Raw genomic sequence first — 21,379 nt, forward strand, 5'->3', positions numbered from 1 at the left:
ATCAGTGATAGTATCAGACATCTTATATTGTCATGGATTTTAAAAAATGCAATAAAAAGTATGCTTGAAAGAGTTAATGAGGGAATTCAAGAGCAATAAAAGATCACAAGACTAGCCCTTTAGTCCAGCCAAAGAAAATGGTGCTAAATTGTAACCAGGTGTTTTTATTTCCTGATTTACAAAGTATTGCAAACTCAGCACTCTGTACTAGAAAGGGCAAGATGCAGACTCACATACATAGAACATTCATTGGATTCACCTAGCCCTTATGAAACTTTAGACTTCCTGAATCAATCTCATCAATTCCAATTGATGTATGTCCGAAAACATACGGAGGAAGCTGGCGGAAGAACTCATCAAACCACTCTCAATCATTTATCATCAGTCCTGATTAACCATGGAGATCACAGATAGCTGGAGGTTGGCCAGTGTGTCACCCAGGGTCAAAAGGATGATCCAGGGAATTGCAGACCTCTCAGCCTGATCTCGATACTGGGAAGGTTACGTAACAGATTATCTTGAATGCAATCACACATCATGAAGAGCAAAAGCCACAGAATCACACCTAGCCAGAGTGAATTTAGGAAAGGCAGGTCCTGTCTGACTAACCTGATCTTTATTTATGACCAGGAGACCTGCTTGGGGGATGAAGGAAAGGCTGTGGATGCTGTCTACCTTCAGTAAAGCCTTTGATACAGTCTCCCACAGCATTGTCCAAAACTGGCAGCCCACAGCTTGGACAGGGGCACTCTTCACTGGGTTCAGGACTGGCAGGATGCTGGGCCCAGGGAGTGGTGGTTAATTATTAAGTCAGTCCTGCTTAGTATCTTTCTTAATTATCTGGACCACAAGATTGAGAGCACTCTTAGCGAGCTTTGCAGATGACAAAGTTGGACAGGAGTGTTGATCTGCTGGAGGGTAGGAAGGCTCTGCAGAAGGATCTGGACAGGCTGGATTGATAGGCTAAGGACAAAGATAAGAGGTTCAATAATGCAAAGTGGGTCCACTTTTTTTTTTTCTTTTGAGGTCTTTTCCAACATTAATGGTGCAATGATTTTAGGACTCTAAGACTCTTCAAACTCATGACTAATAATCAAAACCTGTAATGACACAGGTCATCAGATAAATTGCATTACTTATTCCTTCATTAGTGTTATGCAGTTTTGCATATGCAGCCGTTTTGTCACATGGATAACTAAATCGTACTTCAGCCAGTGAATGAGAATATCTTTGTATCTTTGCACACTGTGACTCCCTAGCATCAGACTGGGTAATGTGCTGCAGTATCCCTTCTCAAACTCCACTGAACTATTTTCAAATGGCTTCTGGTATAAGAACAGAAGGATTTCAGAAGACAATTGATGAGAATTTCTTCTGTAGAAGCTGCAATAAATTCTAAAAAAATTGAGCATTAAAATTCTCCCTAGATAAGGCTTTTCCTTATTTGAAATTGCACTGAAGATTCTTTGTTATCTTTTATGGCATGGTGGGTATTTTCTTTCCATTTAAACTGCTCAGAAGTTAAAAACCATTCAAACAAAGAAATTTTTACTTCCATCTTGGCATTTGCAGGGTATACTATACTATTCTGAAGCACTAACTAGAAGCCATGGCATCCTGCAACATCTCACGTGGCACTGGCAAGACATTTAAGCAAATTAATCAAGCCTTTAATTACTTTATCTCAATGTAATATTTAATGTAGCTGCTCATCCCTGTCAAAGGATAAAATATTGTTTAGGCAATGTTCCAAAGCACATGTGTAAATAGAAACTTTAAAGAAAAAAAAACAAACAATCCCTTAACAGACATTAGATATCAGCTGGAAAGCGGTTCCAGTGAACTAGTATTTCCTTCATCTCTCATTTGCTTCTCAAATTTTTTATGAGATTGGATTCTTTAGACCAAAACATGTGCATTGGCTACACAGAAAGAGATAGGCAGTTTTACACTGTTAGAAATTAGGCTTCCATTTGGTTTCCTTCTGACAAAATAATATGGTTCTGTGCATATTAAGGAAAGATCAAGTAAAAAGATATTTATTGGGGTATTAGGGAACTGATTCAGTTCAAACAACTTTTTGAACTGAATCTTGGAACTTCAAATTTTTTGCCATTTTCATGCTGTGAATACAATACTGGTATGAAACAAGCTTTTTAATTTCATTGTTTTAACACCTGTCAGATTGTAACAACACTTGGTCATTAATCCAGAATAAAAATGTCTGACACACTGGGTAAATAAAGCCCATTCAGAACATCAGAAATCTATGAGTTTTCCAGTAATTGGAAAAAAATGGGTTATTTTTGTACACTAAAAAAAGGGATATTTGGGTAAATTGAAGTCCAGTGTTTTATCTTTTTAAAATTTCTTTTCATTACTTAACCTTCAGCATGTGGAAAAACATTAATATCATTTTCTTATCAAATATAAGAAAAAAAATTCACAGACATAAGCATTGTTTAGATTCTTAGAAAAACAAAATGAAAACAAAGAACTCCACTGTCTTGAGTAAAGTCTGCCATATGTTCCTTTGCACAGCATCTGTCTTCTCAAATTAAAGGCACTTTAGTTTGGAATCCTGAATGCTTCAAAATGAGCATTTTATAATTTAAGAATACTGTCAATCTTTGGTTTTTTTCTCCTTGCATTGTTCACGTGAGAGCTATAAATTACAGAAGAACCACTTCTATAATTTTTTTAAGATAGATGACTTTACACAGCAAATGATCTTGGAATAAACTCTCTTTAGTCAATGAAACTAACTGGTTTGTTTTTTTTATTTTGTTGGTTTTTTTTAATTTGGCTGAATTTTTCAAGCAGCTTGATCAGTATTTACATGTTATGAAAGCATACTTCTTAGCAGTAATATCTGCAGAAATGCCACTGAAATTTCTTTCAGAGGATCATGTTCTTTGCACACGAGCTGATGTTAAATTTCTTCAGTGAAGGGTCTTCCTTTTAGAGAAATTTAGGTTTCTGTTGGATGTCTTTAACATAAGGACTATAGGGAAGGGGCAAAATATAATCCTGAAAAAAACTTTTTTGGAATATCAATGGGCTGATTACACATTTGTTTATAATTCCATGTAGTATTTAATAAAGGCATACATCTGCATTGTGATACTATATGCATTGTAAGCATCATTTATTGCAATGGGAAATTCTTCAAATAAAATTATGACTGTGAAGCACCACAATTTTTACAGTAAACTTCTAAATTGCAGAACCAACTTATTCCTTCTTTTTGCTGAAACATGTCATCCTCATGACCTTTTGCATCTATATGAATACAAAGTCTGTGCTTTGCAGCATTAGTCAGGAGCACAAGGAGGTCACAACCTCTCTCTCTTTCTCAGTCCTTTCAGATAATCCCTGTTTTATCAAATAAAATATAAATCTCTATGGTAAAGTACATAAGACAAGACCTAATGGGGTGTAATAAACATTCCTCCCATAAGCAAATCATTCTATAATTTTGCACTGAAGGTTTTCTTTGTGTCCTCCTCTTGATCATCTGTCTAAAGATGTCGTCAGAGACAAAATACAGGACTAGGCATTTCTTAAATTGCTGTGCACCATGCATTGAGAAAGGAAGGTCTTCACATGGCTACTCCTGCAGTTTCAAATAAATATTTTTTGTCCATTTGAATAAATATCACCATTGTTTTACAATGTATATTGTGACTCCTTGTTTACTGATGAGAAAACTCAAATATCTGTTGACATTCAGAGAACTAGCATCAGCTTAGACAGTACTCCCAACATCAAAATTTTAAGGAACCATTTAGACGGAATTAAAAGCAAATTTGATGCAGTTTTTTATTCTACTACAAGTATTTAGATTATAACAACTGGCTCAAATTTCTGGGAATCTATCACTTCATCCTGCTAGCTCTAGAAAAGGCAAGAAAATTCTAACATTTAAATACAATGAAAATCTAGATTTTATGCAAATTAGAAATGGAACACCAAAGAAGAAATAGCAGAATTTAAAATAAATATTAAAAAATCCTTGTTTGTTATATGTCTTGCTATCTTTGATCCTAATGAGCCTTTAAAATAGTCAGATAGGCACAGATCAAACATGTTTCTGAAAATCAATGCTAACTGGTTAAATTTTTTTTCCAATGGTTAAAATAATAGTGAGCTGCATTTTCATATTTTTAATTCCCAAGGAAAGAATTATAGTAGGATGCATATATCAAGATATATATAGGCTTTCATCCATCAAAAGCACTCAAAACAAGTCCTGAAAGTAAAAGTTTACAATATAGTAACTCTAGACATTAAAGGCTATGATCAAGAATTAAATAGAGGGATGATAAAGTCTGCAAGACACTGAACAGGATAGACTACCCTGATTAAGACAGAGCACATAATTAATCTTTATGGTGGTCTGGAATTCTTCAAGTAAGATTCAATAAAAAATAATCTCTGAGTATTTACACACCTTCAGAAGACCAGTCTGCAAAAATCCAGACCTGCTTAAGCAGACTCTGTCCATATATTATAACTGCTGACTGGACTGACTTTCTTGGGACTACAGGACTGTTGCACATTCCCAGGAGTCCAGTGCTTAATTACATTTTGGGGTTTGGTTCCAGAAATCAATTGTTATAAAGGGATAGCCTTAATTTACTGACAAACATCTTATTACACAACACATGCTTTTTCAGTTCCTGGCCTTTACACTTCCTGTTCCTAGGAATGGATTCCTAGCCCCCGGAATCTTGTTGTTTTGTGGTTTTTTTTGTTTGTTTGGCTTTTTGTTTTTGTTCTGGGGGGTTTTTGTTTGTATTATTTATTAATTCTCAATTTTTGAGTTATGTCATAAAAACTCATCTGCACACCCACAAAGAAGCATGGACACACAATAACATCTGTGAGCTCAAACAATCCCCTGCCCTGGATGGTGGAGTCGCATGAGCCAACATTTCACAGGCCCATCTCCACAAACCCAGATGAGAACAGGGGCATTGTTGTAGCAGGCAGAGAACCAAAATTAAGACCTCATAGGAAGTAACATCCTACCTGAGACCCTCCCAGATGTGTCGTGGAAGAGGTTCAGCCCCATTGTACAGGCGTGGAACCCATCAAGATGAGTAGGGAGAGAGGAGTAGTGGGAGTGACTGGGTAGGCTGGATCTAAGCCAAGCTGATGGAGGGATTTATGCACAAACATATAGACAAAAGTAGACCTTGATCCCACTCGGGCAGAGAGGGGAGGAGAATGAGGCCATAAATGCTCTGTGTTTCTCAGTGCTCTCTCCGTGTACCTTGCTGTGTAAATGCATATAAGGGATGTATACGTGTGCTGTCTTTGAGTGGCCTTGTTGCTTGTTGGAACTGAGACAATGGAGCTGCAGCAGACTTTACTGGCAGCTACATTCTGCCCTATTCAATAACACTGGCATTTGGAATTGGCCTATTACCTATATTTTTAGAATAATCTATCACTAATCCTTTGGGAGGCTTGTACTGTCATTTGGATTTGACTGTCACTGTTGAAACCTCACCACTACACTCACAAGCTCTGTTTTCTTCCCAAGTCTGCTCTCCTAGAGTTAAGCTTCTTGACTTGCTCTGCTATTTGACTGTGCTTCTCTCACACAAAATAGAAACCTCCAGGTTTCTTGTACCTTTTTTTTTTCTGGAAGCTGAAGCAGATGTTTTATGCTCTGCTACGCCATTTTGGTTGTTAGCCAGCTGACATGAAAATATAAAATTGCATCAAAGTGACAGAGTACTGTGGAAGAGAAAGTATAACTAGTGCAGTGGTTTATTCTTTTTATTGCTGAACTAAAAGCTGAGCAAAGTTTCTTTCCAAGACTACAGAAAAATTAACTCCTGTGTGGAAAATAACCGCAAAAAATACTGCATTTAATTAGTGTGTGGGAAGTCTTTACAGCAAATATGTTTGAGAAGGAATGAAAATTCTTTTCACTAGGCTGCAAGCAACTCTTCTGTTTCAACTTTTATAATTAATTATGACTGAAATTATGTGTTTTATAAGCCCCAGCTCTATTTTATTGGTTGTTACTACTTCTGTCTGTGGGTGGGTACCTTTCGTGGTAAAGGATATGTTTTCTGCTTACCTAGACTTCCATTTCAGCTTTCAGGTGTCCTTGCCATATTGCATTATTTATTCAAGAGAAAAAGATTAAGATTTTCCCTTGAAGAGTTTTAAATAACTTGTTAAAAACTGAGTTATTTTCTTTTTTTCCCTTTATGTTTTTGGCTTCATATTACTCTTTGTAAGTACTTTGCTCCATAGAGGCTTCTCTATTATAAATTGGAATTTAATTTTGGTATACACTCTTCCATTCAACCATCACCTTAGGAATTCACATTTATATCACTTATATTGTTATATATTCAATTCTAGGCTTTCTTTTTTCTCTTGAGCCCAATTACCACTGAAAGAAAATATATCTGTTAGGAAGTGGGACTTTTTGAAAGTGTCCTGTCAGCTATATGGAGAAGGGCCAATCCACTGCAGGTTTTATATATGTTCAAATAAATTCATGTGTGTGTAAATATATATATGTATGTAAAAAGGAATGTAGGAGGGTGTAGAAGAGTGAAAACAGGAATCAGTAAAGATAAATGACAGGAAATAATATGTATGTTTGTGTGGGAAGAGGAGAATGAGTTTGAGGTGGGGAGAGGAAGAGGCTAATATTTCAGCCTTTGGTTCTGAAAGTTTCTCCTGAGCAAGCAGATGCTCTTTCTCTTGCTATCAGCAGGGATCTGAGTACATACAATGTGCAGACCTGATCTGACAGATTGGGAAAGAAGCTGAACAGTTGAATTAAGTGATGTTAATGGAGGGGAAAAAGGTCCTTTTATCTTGACTCATAAATCTAGTTCCTTCCTCATCTGTGCAAAGCAGCCAGTTTCAGGAGTCCCTTCAGCTGGGCTTGCTGCTTGCAGCTCATGTTACTGTTTCCTCATTAATGCTGGAGTTAAAAACATGAATGTTCCCAGTGTAAAGCACACTTTCTTAATGTACAGTGCCTGTGCTAGAAATAAATGTTTGTTTACATGACAGCATGGGGATTTTCATATATCCCACAAGCATTCTACAAATACTTGTATTTAGCAGAATACCCTACATTATACCTGAGCAAAATTAATCAAGCACTACTGCTGGTCATGCCAGAATGAGAGTTTTGTCTTAAAATAATAATAACTTACCAACTTCCATTCTCTGCACCAAAGTTTGCACAATTATCAAACACTTTTCCTTTGCCTTCTTGCTAAGAAAATGAAATCCGGAACACAGCTGAAGAAAAGAGAGGCTCAGGGTTTTAAGACAAAACAAAAGACAGAAAGCTTAATACTATTAATTTTCAGGCAGTTTTAGCATTTCACATGCACCTGAAACTGAGGAACAGAAGTTGACCCTGTGGGGACAGACATAAAAACCAGAATTTAAGCTGCTGTGGGAATCATAATTAAATTCTACAAAGCTTATGCAAAGCAACATACACAATTGTAGCAATTTTACCACGTGAACATAGAAATAATTATTTTTTATAAATAGATTCTTATAAAATAATACAACAAACTCAGGATTTGAGAGTGAGCTATTCAAGGTGCAAGTATTGCTACATGGTGAGTTGTCAAAACCTAAAATATGTAACTGAAGGTTCAGTATGGATGAAAAGTAGTTCCCAAGTTAGGCTGAAATCATGGAGGAGCCAATAAGCTTGTGACTATAACACCACTAAGAGCAGTCAAGTCAATTATAAAACTTGCTTTAACAGTGTGTTCTTCATCTGTACCCATCTGTTCTTGGTATTTCACAACCATTTTTATTGCTCTGTCAAGACCCCAGAGAGGTAAGGAAACGCTATTCTCACTCTACCTAATGCAACCTGCAGAGTCCCTACAGTGAAGGCAGGAATTTTCGGTGTTTCTGAATCCAGTCTTATGGCATAAACACTGAAAGGTTTTTTGCCACCTACGTAAGGCAACATACAAGGCAAGACCATGATCTACTGAAAGACACTGTTAAGTGGTCCTTTGCCCATAGGTCATCACACCTGGGAGTTAGAAGTCAACTGCAATTCCAGATAACAACGTTTTCATGGTAACAGCTCCAATGCTGGCTCTGGAATTGTGCAGATGCAATAGCTTCTTATGAAAGCTCCTGTACCTTGATAAAGCTTCTCTGTCTGAGCCACATTGTATTATAGAATCACTAGGTTGGAAGAGACCTTCAAGATCATTGAGTCCAACACAAATTTCCTCCATCCAGAACTAGATAGGAACACAATTCCACAATATGCCACCAATACTTGCACAATATTTTTGTTCTTGCACACAACATGAATTTTAACTGATTTTGATAATGAATTTTTTATAGCTTTCAGAGCAGCATGGGTTGGAGAGATACTCAGATCTCAGCAAAACAGAGATGTATTTTGGCAATTTCTGAGACCACAAGATGGTTTAAAAAAAAAGACTCATATTTTGGCAGCAGGAAGTTTATATATGAGGTCATGAAAACACATTACAGAATAATGTCTAAACTAAAAAAAAAAAAATCTATTCATTGTATTCAAAAAAAAGAAAGAAAGAAAAATTGCAAGGTTCAAGGATTCAGTCCTGTAGCCTTCTCAAAGAAGCCATCCCTGAGTCACATCAATATTCAGAATAAATGATGGATAGAGTGTTTATATAGCAATATATGTTTGGTAGAGAGAGGACACAACATATCCCTTGAAAGAATGCTGAAGTTTCAGAGAAGGAACAACTCTTTATTAGTGACACATCTGGAGTATTTTGTCCAGTTCTAGGCTCCTCAACTCAGGAGAGATATGGAGCTCATGGAGTGGGTCCGGTGGACAGCAACAAATACAATTAAGGGGCTGGAGCATCTTTCTGATGAGCAAAGGCTGCGAGAGCTGGGCCTGTTCAGCCTTGAGAAGAGATGACTGAGAGGGGCCCTCATCAATCTCTATGAATATCTGAAGGAAGGGTGCCAAGAAGATGGATCCAGGCTCAGTGGTGCCAGGCAATGGGAGAAGAGGTAATGGGCAGAAATTGTTGCACAGGGAGTTCCACCTGAATGTGAGGAAGAACTTCTATACTGTGCAGGTGACCAGGCACTGCTCTCAGGTTGCCCAGAGAAGCTGTAGAGTCTCCCTCACTGGAGATATTCAAGAACTACCTTGATGCAATCTTGTGCCATGTGCTCTGGGATGACCCTGCTTTATCAGGGAGGTTGGACCAGATGGCCCTCTGTGGTCCCTTCCAACCTGGCCCATTCTGTGAATCTTTTGTGGAGGTGCACCTGAAAGAAATTGAGATCTCTTTCTCAACTCTTTTCTCTTCAGGTTACCAGACCCTCATTCAGGCAAAGCCATCTCATTCAGTGACTAAAATGATTGCTTTGTGAAAGGTTGTGTACAGGACTTTGGATGAGCCAGTAATAGCTGTGAGTAACACTAACCTGCTGATATCACAAGCAAGAGCCTCAGCCATACCCCTGTGAACACCTCAGAATGACATTTCTCAATATGTCATTTCTTTGGTCCATTCAACTGCCAAAACTTGTTCTAAGATCCTGCAGGTACAAACCTGTTAGTTTAGAAAACAGTGCAAATGTGATAAGGACCAACTTTCCTCTATGAGAGAAGAATGCTGCCACTAGCATTGTATGACAACTGTAGGTATACCCCACTGACTGCTGAAAGTTTGCAAATCCACTTCAGTTTTAGCATTCACAACACCTCAGTCTTTCACCAAGCTTACTACTGCCTGCTGTGGGGCAGGTTGTTACAATCTAATGGTGCAAAGAACCAAGTGATATTCCATATTTCCACTGACTAGTGGGATGTGCATTTCCCACTGATAGTCTGACAATTCCAGGTGCTGTTCTAAAAGACAGCTTCTTTCAGACAGCAGAATTGTGACTTTCATTGGTACACTGACTTTCATTGACACTTCCAAGTTTTAAGGTCATGGCAATCGAACCAGATAGTATCAAATACTTTTTTTCTGATCTGAGTTACAGTGTTAGAGGTAGAAGTGTGCAGGTCCCACCAGCTTTGATAGCCTATATAAAGTCCCACCATGTGTTCATTAGCCCTCTTAGCCTTCCTCTAAACCATTAGTCTACAAGAAGAACAGAATGGAGAAAAAACTTCATGCTGTTTTCTAACAGGTTTAAATTTAGTTTCAACATCTGCAGTTCTTTCAGAAATATCCTACATTAAAACTGTTATGCTTTAACTTAACTTGTAAAAAATGGCTCCTCAGAAGTTTAAATGGCTCTACTCTGGACAGCCATCAACTGGCTTCACTTTGTGAGCACAACTCCCCACAGCTGTAGGTATCTAATAAAGTCCTCAAGCAAAACAAACAGCCAAAATGAGTTATTTCCTAGGCAAATAAATGGTTTGAGTATATCTCCTTATTCTGACCTCATTTGTGGCTATTTGTTGCATAATGAAATTTCCTATCAAAAATAGTTTTGTTTTCACACAATGAAAAATGGTAATATCATTCCTCCCAAGTGAGAGACTTCCAGTTTGATTTCAAAATCGACAGAGACCTTGGAATACCCTAGGCTAAATAGCAACTGGGCTTAATGCTCAAGTTTTGCCTTACACAGTCATAGCCACTGGCTCACCTCTCCCTCTTTTTGCTTCAAAGCTGAGCAAGGAACAGGCAGAAGCAATCTCTGGATTGAAGGAAGAGTAATTACAAAGAATCTACTGATAAGTGTAAACAATTCAAAAGCTATGATTTAAGGAATTTCAAGGAACCATAAGTGTTAAGAGGAAGTCTGTGATGAAAAAGAAGGCTGTGGAAGGGGGAAGATGTCAGATAGCACCTCCAGTTTTTCCCCAATAGCTGGAGGATGAAAGCTGCTGTGGATTTTTGTTGATGTGGGAATGACACCAGTTCCCTTCTGTCTGCAAAAGCAAGTCATACTTGAGCATAGTAGAAACAGTGCGTTTATTTCTTTGTTCCAAAATGCAGGGCTGTCAAACCCAGACTCCCAAATAGCCCCATGATTTGATTTGTCACCTCTTATATTCTCTTATTATTGAGAGTTTCCTTTTTTAACACACTCATTCTTTCCTAAAGAAGCATCCACCCCAACTGATTTTTTTTTCTCCATTGGTTCTTGTTTTGGGACAGCTATTCTGCATTTCTGGTATTTTCCCCATAGCTCCTCCCTGAAAAGTCCCTGATATTCGCCTTCAAACCTCTATAAAGTTTCTCTGTACCTCACATAACTCCCCTTAACAACCTGCACAATCCATCTATTCTTTATGATAAGTAACTCTTTTATTGCCTCACAACTGTTGATTTTTACACACAGCAGTTTTCTCATGTCATGCCCAGTAGCTTCTCACATCCTGCTCAGCTGGTTTAGCTTTAGGCCAGGGTCTGGTCAGCGACCTATTCATCTGTCCCCAGCCTCAACACAGGGATTCAAAAATATTTTATAAATCCATTTTCCACAGAAAAACTTGAAAGAAAGAAACTTTTTTTCTGAAGTGTGGACTTAGTATACTTTATGTTGCCTTGGCTGAGCTGTCAGGAACACAGCGTTGCTTTAAATGCATGCAATTCTGGTAGATGTTGTGGGCAAGGATAATTTTTCTTTACTGTATATATTTGTTTAATTAACTTAATAAAACCAATTTTTTTACCGTTTAACCAATTGAAACATATTTTTATAACACAGTACCAAAGGGTAAGAAGTTAAAAAAAGGAAGTTTAGTTTTGAGGATCAGCTCAACTTGAAAGACATCATGAACAGCAAATCGTGAAGGATGAACCTGTGAATACAAGAGAAAAACTTTCCTGTCCCACTCTGTCCCACCCTGCCCCACCCTCCCCTTTCCTTTCTTTCCCTGTTGCTTGATGAGGGCTCTGCAAGGTCCCAGTATTTTATCCAAACAAAATATGTGCCTTCAGTTCCTGAATGTGCAAGGAGCATTTATGAAAGTGTAACATAAGAATGAAAATGTGAAGTCACCACTTTTGATATGGGGAATTGTGGAAACAAATTATTGAAAAGAGTTAAAGAGGATCATTATTAAAATCTGCTGTGAAAAGGAAGAGAGATAAAAACAGGGTAAAATCAGCCTTACCTTTGAGTAACAAACAGCTACTAATAAGCATTTAAAGAACAAGCAGTAAACACATATAAAAAGAATCTAATTTGCATTGCCTACAGTTTCTCAGTGAGGGAATTACAAACTCAGGAACATAGATGGGGAAATAGTTAAGGAGATTCATAAATTTTTTGGCTGTTATCTGAACCTGAAGCTTCAAAAAAAATCCCCAAGCTTCTTCTCAGTAACGCTGAGTGGGTAAGGATTAAATTATACTTTTGATTCACTGCCCAATAAAAAACCTGGCAGAGATGGAGAACTTGAAAATCCCTTTTTGCTCTGAATGGCAACTTTTCTTTATAATAATGAACCATTTATCTTCAGTAATTGAAAGAGGAAGTTGGTGAAACAGTGTCCTGTTGTTTTGCTAGATTATCTCAACTAGCACTTAAATGTGATTTTGCTCCCTTGGATCACAGTATCAAACTTCAAATATTGTAATATGGTTCCCCAGCCACCCTCTGGCTACTCAGAATGCTTTGAGAGCCAAAACTTAACCTGGATAGAGTTTTGGAATTATGGCTAGAAATATAAATGGATTTTACAAGTCTTAAATTTGTTAGAAAATGCACTACCTGTGTGCATGTTAAAATCATTCAAACTGTCTTGAAAGACTAAAGCAAATAGCACATGCAGAACTGTCATTATACATATTCTTAGTGTTCCACATTTTTAAGTCACAGTGACTTAAAGTGTGAAGTGAAATAATTTCATACAGACAAACATATTCACTGCCAAGATGCAGACTTTTCAAATTGTGACATAAAATGAAGATGAGCCATCTTTGTGAAGGGAGGCTGGGTGATAATAATAAAAAAATCTGCAATTACTCCAGTAGTCTGAAAGCAGTTCTGAAAGGGGAAAAGGAAGGAAATAAGGATAGGACAGCAGAGGAAAACACCGTCAAAATATTTTCTTGTAATATCCTCCGTTCAGGAAGAGTGGAATAAAATGGGTTTGATGATCATAGCAGCCAAAGTGAAGAACTACAGACATCTAACCTACAAAAGACTTTGTGAGGTCACTAATTCCATACTCCCTGCAAACACTTAAGCCTAGAAATTAAGTACTCAGACTGAAATAACAAGTTGGGCTCTGAATTGACATAAATATATTTTTTAATACATTTTGGACTTTCTCATTTGGGATCAATGAGTTGCTACTAGTGTTATGAAAAACAGGCTAAGGAGGACAGGGCTCTAGAGAAGTTATGATTAATTGGTTTGTTTAATGTGTCATATTAAGGCTGTATCTGTAACTTAAATCCCTACTTAAGTACTATATAGTTACAGCTTTTAGTTTTATACTATATATAGTCTAGAGTTATATATAGTATTATATAGTTACAGTTCGAGTTTTACAGTTAAGGTTGTATTAGAAAACTCTCTTCCCACACCTCTCAAATGGGTGAAAAACAGGTTGGGGACTGTGGGAGCAAAATGCTTCCCACTTGAACTTATGAACATATGCAAGTCTATGAGACCTAAAGAGATGCATCCCAGAGTCCTTAGGGATTGGCTGATGTAGTTGCCAAGTCACTCTCCGTGATATTTGAAAAATCATGGTAGTCAGGTAGAGTCCCAGGTGACTGGAAATGGGGAAATATTGTACCCATCTTTAGAAAGGGTAGGAAGGAGGACCCTGGGAACACCCAACCTGTCAGCCTCACCTCTGTGACTGGCAAGATCATGGAACAGATCCACACAGAGGCTGTGCTAAGGCACAAGGAACAAAGTGAGGTGATTTGGGACAGCCAGCATGGTTTCACCAAGGGCAAGTTCTGCCTGAAAAACCTAGTGGCTTTCTACAACAGAGTGACAACATTAGTGACTTATGAAAGGGCGATAGATGTTTTTCTGGACTGCTGTGAAGTCTCCTCTGCCATAACATCCCTCTCTCTAAAGTGGAGAGTGATGGTTTAAATGGGTGTACTGTTAGGTGGGTAAGGAATTGGTTGGATGGTTGCATCCAGAGGGTAGTGATCAATGGCTCAGACTCCTGACAAACATCAGTGAGCAACCTGGTCCAGTGGAAGGTGTCCCTGCCCACAGCACGGGGGCTGGAACTTGATGATCCTTTCATGCCCTAAGGTACTTTTCAACCCAAGTGACTGTATGATTCCATGATTTATGATTTTATTATTATATGATCTAGCAGATAATCCACATAGGACGGTGGATGATTTGCTATATTTGTTCTCTGCACCCCAGTCTGGGTAGAGGTGAAGCTTTAGCCTGACCTCTCAGCAACAAAATGCTTTTGTAAAACTTATACAAATTTTGTAGGGGATTCACTTCAAGGTTAAGAAACCTCAGATGCTTACAGAAAAATATCTATGTGTGCACTGTGCCCAAGCTTCCACATTTATCTGTGAGCATGCAGGACTTGAATAAATTGCCCATACACAGGTATTGAGTGTTATTTTCTACATCAAATGGACATCAGCTGCCTTATTAAATAAAAGGGCTGCAAGATTTTTTAGGTCTTGATGCATATCTGTCAAACTCATGCAGATAATGCAAGTACTTTGGTAAGTGTTACTAGGTGTCTATGCCTTGACAACTCACTCAAACCCTTTGATACCATTGAAATCTCTACAACTCTGACAAATTGACTTAGTACAGATTTAAAATACATTTTGGCTAACAAGATAAACAAGAACTCATACAATTACAGGCAGAGAATCCCCCAGGATATCCCTCAGGATATTTTTCAGCATGCTGAAAAATAAGTGCATACCTGATGGGAGAATGAGTTTCTTGAAATTGTATAATAATTCGTCAAGAACAAGGTTGTTAATAGTCTTTTCAGCTCATGTGTGTCTGCTGCACAACAACTTTTAAGAACAGATCCTTTCAAAGAAAGGCGAAACACACCAATCCACCCATGCAATCTGATGATGGTAAAGGGAAAGAGCATGGGGAAAGTTTGATTGCAAAAGTCAATAGTAATATATGTTTATTAGTTTTTGGTTGTTTTGTGGAGTGTACAGGAGAAGGGTACTAATATATTTGTATATTTATGTAACACTGTCATGGCATGAACCTGAAAACCCTGCAGTGATGGAGAGCTGTTTAGAAAGAGCTCTTAGGGTCTGTGGCAAAGTGCAGGAACCTTGGTCAAAAAGAGATAATGGACATGCCCTAATACATGAATATATTTCTGAAAGACATGAAATTTTCATATAGCATATTAATAACTTGGAAAGAGAAAAAAAGCTTTTTTTCGGGGAGGTGTGTGGCTTCCCTCTATTTCAAAAAGTCAGAGACACAGTTTTCAAAGATACAATATCCTATTATGAACTTCTGGCATGCTGCAATCGGAGGAATCGCTGTTCCAAACAGCTTACAGACTAACCATGGTATTAAGTATTGTCTGACAGCTTAAAGTAAACAACTTTGAATGAGGAAATGTTTTCACTAACAACTATGTCAAGCTCAAGACCTAACTATTTTGCAATGAAAAGACGTGAAACCAGATCAGAAGATGGAAAGGTATGAAGGCTGAGTTGAAAGGAATGTGCAGAGCCCAAAGTCCTCAGGGAGGTAAGAGCAGCTGTGGGCACTGCTGATGTGATTCACTTTGTTCCAAAGTGGAATAAGATTGTTTGTGACAATCTGTTCATCAGTGAAGGCATTTACTTTATCACAAATGAAGCCACCATGATTTTGGCTTTGTCTTGTAAATGTGGTCTAGTGGGTGAGACTGAAGTGCTATTGTAATAACTTGTTTTCTAGAACAATATACAGAGCAAATCCTGTTCCCACTTTGAGACAAATGAAAAGAAGTAAAACATTAGAGAATAAAATATTTATTTCCACTAACTCTTGGCTGTCCTCTTTCTACGTAAAAACAATGTCTGCAGCTGAAATTATGGTTCTCCACAGCATGTACAGGTGACATTATTGTTCTTCCCAGCTCAGTTTGTCAGAACATGGTGCTGATAACCAAGGACATAGGTTCAATCCCTGTATGGGCCATTCACTTAGGACCTTTCTGGGTCCCTTCTGACTCAGACTGTTCTGTGATTCTGTAATTTGTGTGTATGTCAAACACTGCACTGGAGAAAACTTTTACTATTTTGTGCTGCTTTGGTAGGAGTCAAACCTTATTTCATTTTTCCATTTTTCTTCTCTGTGCCAGTGTCAGCAGGAACACTGAAACCTTCCTGGCTGATGAATGTGTTTATTTAACTTGTTTCCAAATAATTTTTTTAAATAGAAAATTAACACAAAGTAAAGAATAACAGAAAACAAGTTACTGCATTTACCCGAAGTTATTACTGGAAAAAAAAAGTTACTGCAGCATAAATTACTATTTTTTCTTCACTGAAAAGAGGTTCACTTTTTCTCCATATGCTTCCAAGCTCCATCAAGTAACTAAAACCTTTTTGCTTTATAGTTTAATTGATACAAAAAGTAGTACAGTATTTTAAGAAACTGACATCTGTGCTGACAATGAATGCACAAACACATAAAATTATGAAAAAATTAATTTTCTCCTTATTTTCTGGAAAATATTGAATGAGGAAAAACTTGATCCTTGGGATCTCAGAATGGCTGGAACTGGGCAAAAAGGGTACAAAGAGTCCACAGTGCTGGTTTTCTTTAAATCACCCTTCTCAACTGCCACAAGTAATAGAACTTGAATCCAGTGACTTTACTCATATGCTCAAAATTAAGGGAACATACGGAATTTTGAACAATTGTGTATTTGGGAGAACTTTTGGCAGTGAAAGGAAATCTATAAGCTAAGAGGACGGATGTTGCAACTGAATATTAAGAGGTTCTTGGCTGTAGTTCTTGACAATAGCCTAGCCATGAGGCACAGAGGAAGAAACAGTAAGAAGTTAGAATGAGGTCATGGAGGTGTAATGGCCTTTTTATATGGAGCAGCAGGACCAGCACCAGGTGCCTGTTCTGGGAGGGGAACAGGAGACTGAAAAAACTACTCACACAAAAGTTTTCATACCTAAAGGAAAATGCAAGACTAGAACTGTAAACCTGCACGTTTAGATGGAGGCTCTTGTTAAAAGAAAGAATTTTTTAATTTTATTTTTTTTTCTGTTGTTAATGGAGATTTTGTTAGAAACAGTCAATTCTATATCCTAAGTTTAAATTAATAAAATTTAAGGAGATGTCACTTTCTAAAGCAACGCTATACCTATGAAAACAAATTTAAAGAGGAGTTTAAATTGTCTCCAAGAACCCTGGAAAATATTAAATATCTTTGTAATGAAAGCAGTCTTCACTGTCAAGAGGTGTGCAATACATATAGCTAGCAATAGACTGAAGGATAGAGGCATGTAAGAAAGGAAAACTACAGCACTGAGTGCTTAGTCATAAGTCAAACTAATGAATTACCTTATCTTTCAGAGGTTTCACTGATTTTCATGTATGAAAAAACAGTTTCTCTTTAAATTAATTTTTATGATGTTATTGGCTGGTTAGGCCTGCCCTGTTTTCCAATCTGCACTGGGAATTTACACTGAAAAAATTAGAAGGGAATCTAGGAACTGCATTCCTGCCAACCCTCACTGTATCTCAATAACACACAACGTTAAACTGGCTGCTAGAACATTTGGCCCTTCTACCCAAGACTGCAACATGATGTCAAAAATTCTAACAGACAGGGAAAGACACTAGCCAATACAAACAACAGTGATGAAAAAAGGTAAGATTATGTAGTACATTGTGTCAACCTGATATGTAGAATCACAGAATATCCTGTATTGAAGGGGACCCACAAAGATCATCGAGTCCAATTCCTGGCCTTGCCCAGGACCATTCCCAAGAGTCATACCATGTGCCCAAGAGCACTGCCCAAACATTTCTCGAACTCTGTCAGGCTGGTGCTGTGGCCACTTCCCTGGAGACCCTGTTCCAGTGCCCGACCACGCTCCGGGGGAAGAACTTTTATCTAATATCTAATCTAAACCCCTCCTGACACAGCTTCAGGCCCTTCCCTCAGACCCTGTCACTGGTCACCAGAGAGGACATTAGGGCCTGCCCCTCCACTTCTCCTCATGAGGAAGTACCCAAATGTAGAAGTATCCAAATAAAGATGTTGTTTCATTCCCATGGAAAAAACCAAACCAAACCAAACCAAACCAAACCAAACCAAACTAAACCAAACCAAACCAAATGCCTCAAAAAACAAGCTATGACAGAAAATGTATCCAATCTTCCATAATTCTTTGCAGCTAGGATGGATAATTTTCTTCATTTTTTTGTGAGAAGCTGACAAGGCTGCTGCTGCTCTCCTGTTGATCCTGGTAGCTCTGGCAGCTATTAACAGAAAGACTGATCTTAGATCCTAGGGGACTCAGGAGATTGCTTCATATGAGCCACAAGGATTAATGCAATAAAAAGAATGGACTCACAATATTTTTAAAGCCTTCTTTCTTTTCAGCAATCAGTAGAGCACATCTGAAATTGAAAAAATCAGTGCATACTTCCTGTCTGGCTATATATGTGAGTGTCATTCCACTGCCTACTTCCAGTGTCAGTGAAAAAATTATTTACAGGATCTTTAAAACCATCACGCATTCTAGAAAATGTTCATTTTTATTTAATTTGGCATGACCAGACTAAATACTCAGAATATTTATTGACATCATTCTACCTGCTTAGTTTCTATAGAAATCTCTTAAAAGTCAGAAAAATGCAGAAAATTCTGCAAGAGCAGAATTGAATCCTGTGTTAATCCATCAGTAGTCCAGTCACTAATGGGATTCCAGTATGCAGTTAGGATCCCTTTGCCAGAATAAATTTTTTTTGGCTTCTGCAAGCTACATTCATGAGTCAGTTTAGGGTTTTTTTCCTTTACTATAGTCTGATTTTTCTCTGTGTCCTTTTCACGGACTGATGATTTCTTCCTGCAGCCAAATGAGTGCCTTGGCTGCAAAATGTTCAATGAACAAAATGAGAACATCTTAGTAAGCCTCCAGGCACTGAAATATTTGGGTGGAGATAAGTCAATTGTACATCTGAGCAAGTAATTTTTGCCCTGGCATAGGGATTTGCCTTCCTTTGAACACTGAAAGGAGCTATATGACTTTTAACCTGGACCGACCTTTAAAGAGCTGCTGAAGACTACTGGAAAACCTTACAAAAGCTTAGACAGAAACAATTCTCCTTGTGTGTCTCATTGTCCCTTCAAATGTGTCATTAAAGAGAAAAGTTCCATCTAAAATATATAATACAGAGTTTTCCAGTCAGAGAAGTAAAATATCAGGCACTTAAATGAGGCATGTGTAAGCTCTAATAGGAAGCGATCATTGTTTTCATTTTTGTATAAGGTTCCAAAAAGTCTTTCCTTGCTGATTAAACCAGCATTAAATTAGATTTACAGTGTAAAAATACACCTTCATTGCCTCAAATTCCTCCTGTTTTATCCCAATACCTACAAAAGCTTGGCAGCTCAAACACTGAGGGAATTGTCTACAAGAATGACTAATATCTATCTCTGTTGTTTCATTGTTCATCTTCTTTGTTCTTAATAGTTTACTTTCTTCATATTTAGATCGTAAAAACCTTGGTCCCGAGGTCATATTTTCATTCTGTATTTGTTTTGATCTAGACATCTGAACCTGTGTTGAAACAACAAAGAACCCTACAATTCAAGTAGGCAAAAACCAGAAGCAGAATATCAAAATTTTCACTGAACAAAAGGTAGAATTAATTTGCTTCAAATATGCTTTGAATTTGCTGGCTTTTGTCAGTTTCTAAGCTCTACACTCAGGCTTCCTTTATTTTAACTCTGTATGTCTAAACATTACATCTGCCTTCTGATCCAGGGGACTAGGATAGAAACCTAATGAGCTGTGCTCTATATTTTTCCTTCTTGTGGTGAGGTGCTGATTTAGTCAGGTAAGAGAAAGTTAAAAAAATGATACCATCAATGAGTGTGACACTTGTTCGTCAGTCGTATTATCTGATTATGCTACTGCACAGATTCCTTTTTTATTTCCTTCCTAAATGTAGATGTGTATTGTTTAAGCCCTGGCTCTTTTCCCACTGTGATTTGGGAACCTGCCATAAAGCAATGCCTGTGGGGTGCACATATATCCCTTGAAAGGTTGAAATAAAAATTCACTAAAGTAGTTGTACAAAATAGATCTCCACCCATGGGAATTAAATGGTGGATTGACATAAAAGGTGGGGTTTAATATCATGCCTCAGCTTCTTCAAAAGACTCCAAAGCTGTGTTTGCATTTGAATTTCTCCCCATGGGAAGGCACTACTTTAATTTCTTTAAAGGCAATCCTTAAATTTTCCAGCTTTGATATAAGATCTGCCACAGAACTTCTTTCCCAAGGTAGAGTTACAGATAAAGTGTTAGGTTAAAGTAGTTCTAAAAGCTTTTTGAAGGAAACTCCAGGTAACATACCCATGGATTTTAAATGCTGAAAAAAATTACAGACGTTGGATGTAATGGCATGTAGCATGAGGCCTCCTATGGTGATTCATTGCAACACTCATGTCTAACACATACCTTGAGGTTCACTGCCTATTACACTAAGATAGAAAAAATTATTTATGTGGCAGCTGTAGAATTTTAGGGCTTTGCAAATAAGGCACTGTCTACATAACAGGGTTATTTTAGCAATCCAGTTTTGTAAATATTTGCCCTAGCCAATAGATAGGTCGTGGTTAGTGTATAATGAACTATTAAGTAAGTGTAATTTGGAAAGTGTAATTTGGAAAGTAATAAAATGTTTCAAGTAATATATTTTCATATAAAAATGTAGAACAATATACTATATTGTAGAACACAATATAGTATTGTTTGAAGGATGCTGTGGTGAGAGTGGTGAGATAATTCAGGAGAAACATGCTGCCTAGACATTCTGGATTATTCATAGGATCTAAACTCTGGCATATACATTAGAGTTTAACACTGTGAACTTAGCATTTCTTGGTATGGAATACATACAAATACAGATGGCCTTAATACTGTAACATAGTACTGTATGTTAGAATGAGTGATTTACTAAGCTTAGCAAACATATTCTTTCAATTTTATGGAAATGCAAAAAAAAAAAAAAAAAAAGATAAAAACTTGCAATTTGACCTCTATTGAATTACATGATTGATACTCCTGCATAAATATATTTCAAAACTTGGGGCCCACTCGAGCAGAAAATGTCCGTGGCCTTCCAGGTCATTCAAACCCTGCTGGCTGCAGAGGAAGCCAGAGTGTGGGAGGAGAGAAAGAAAGAATGTTAATGGT

This window comes from Molothrus ater, chromosome 1 (assembly GCF_012460135.2).
Source record: "Molothrus ater isolate BHLD 08-10-18 breed brown headed cowbird chromosome 1, BPBGC_Mater_1.1, whole genome shotgun sequence".
In the NCBI taxonomy this organism is placed as follows: domain Eukaryota; kingdom Metazoa; phylum Chordata; class Aves; order Passeriformes; family Icteridae; genus Molothrus; species Molothrus ater.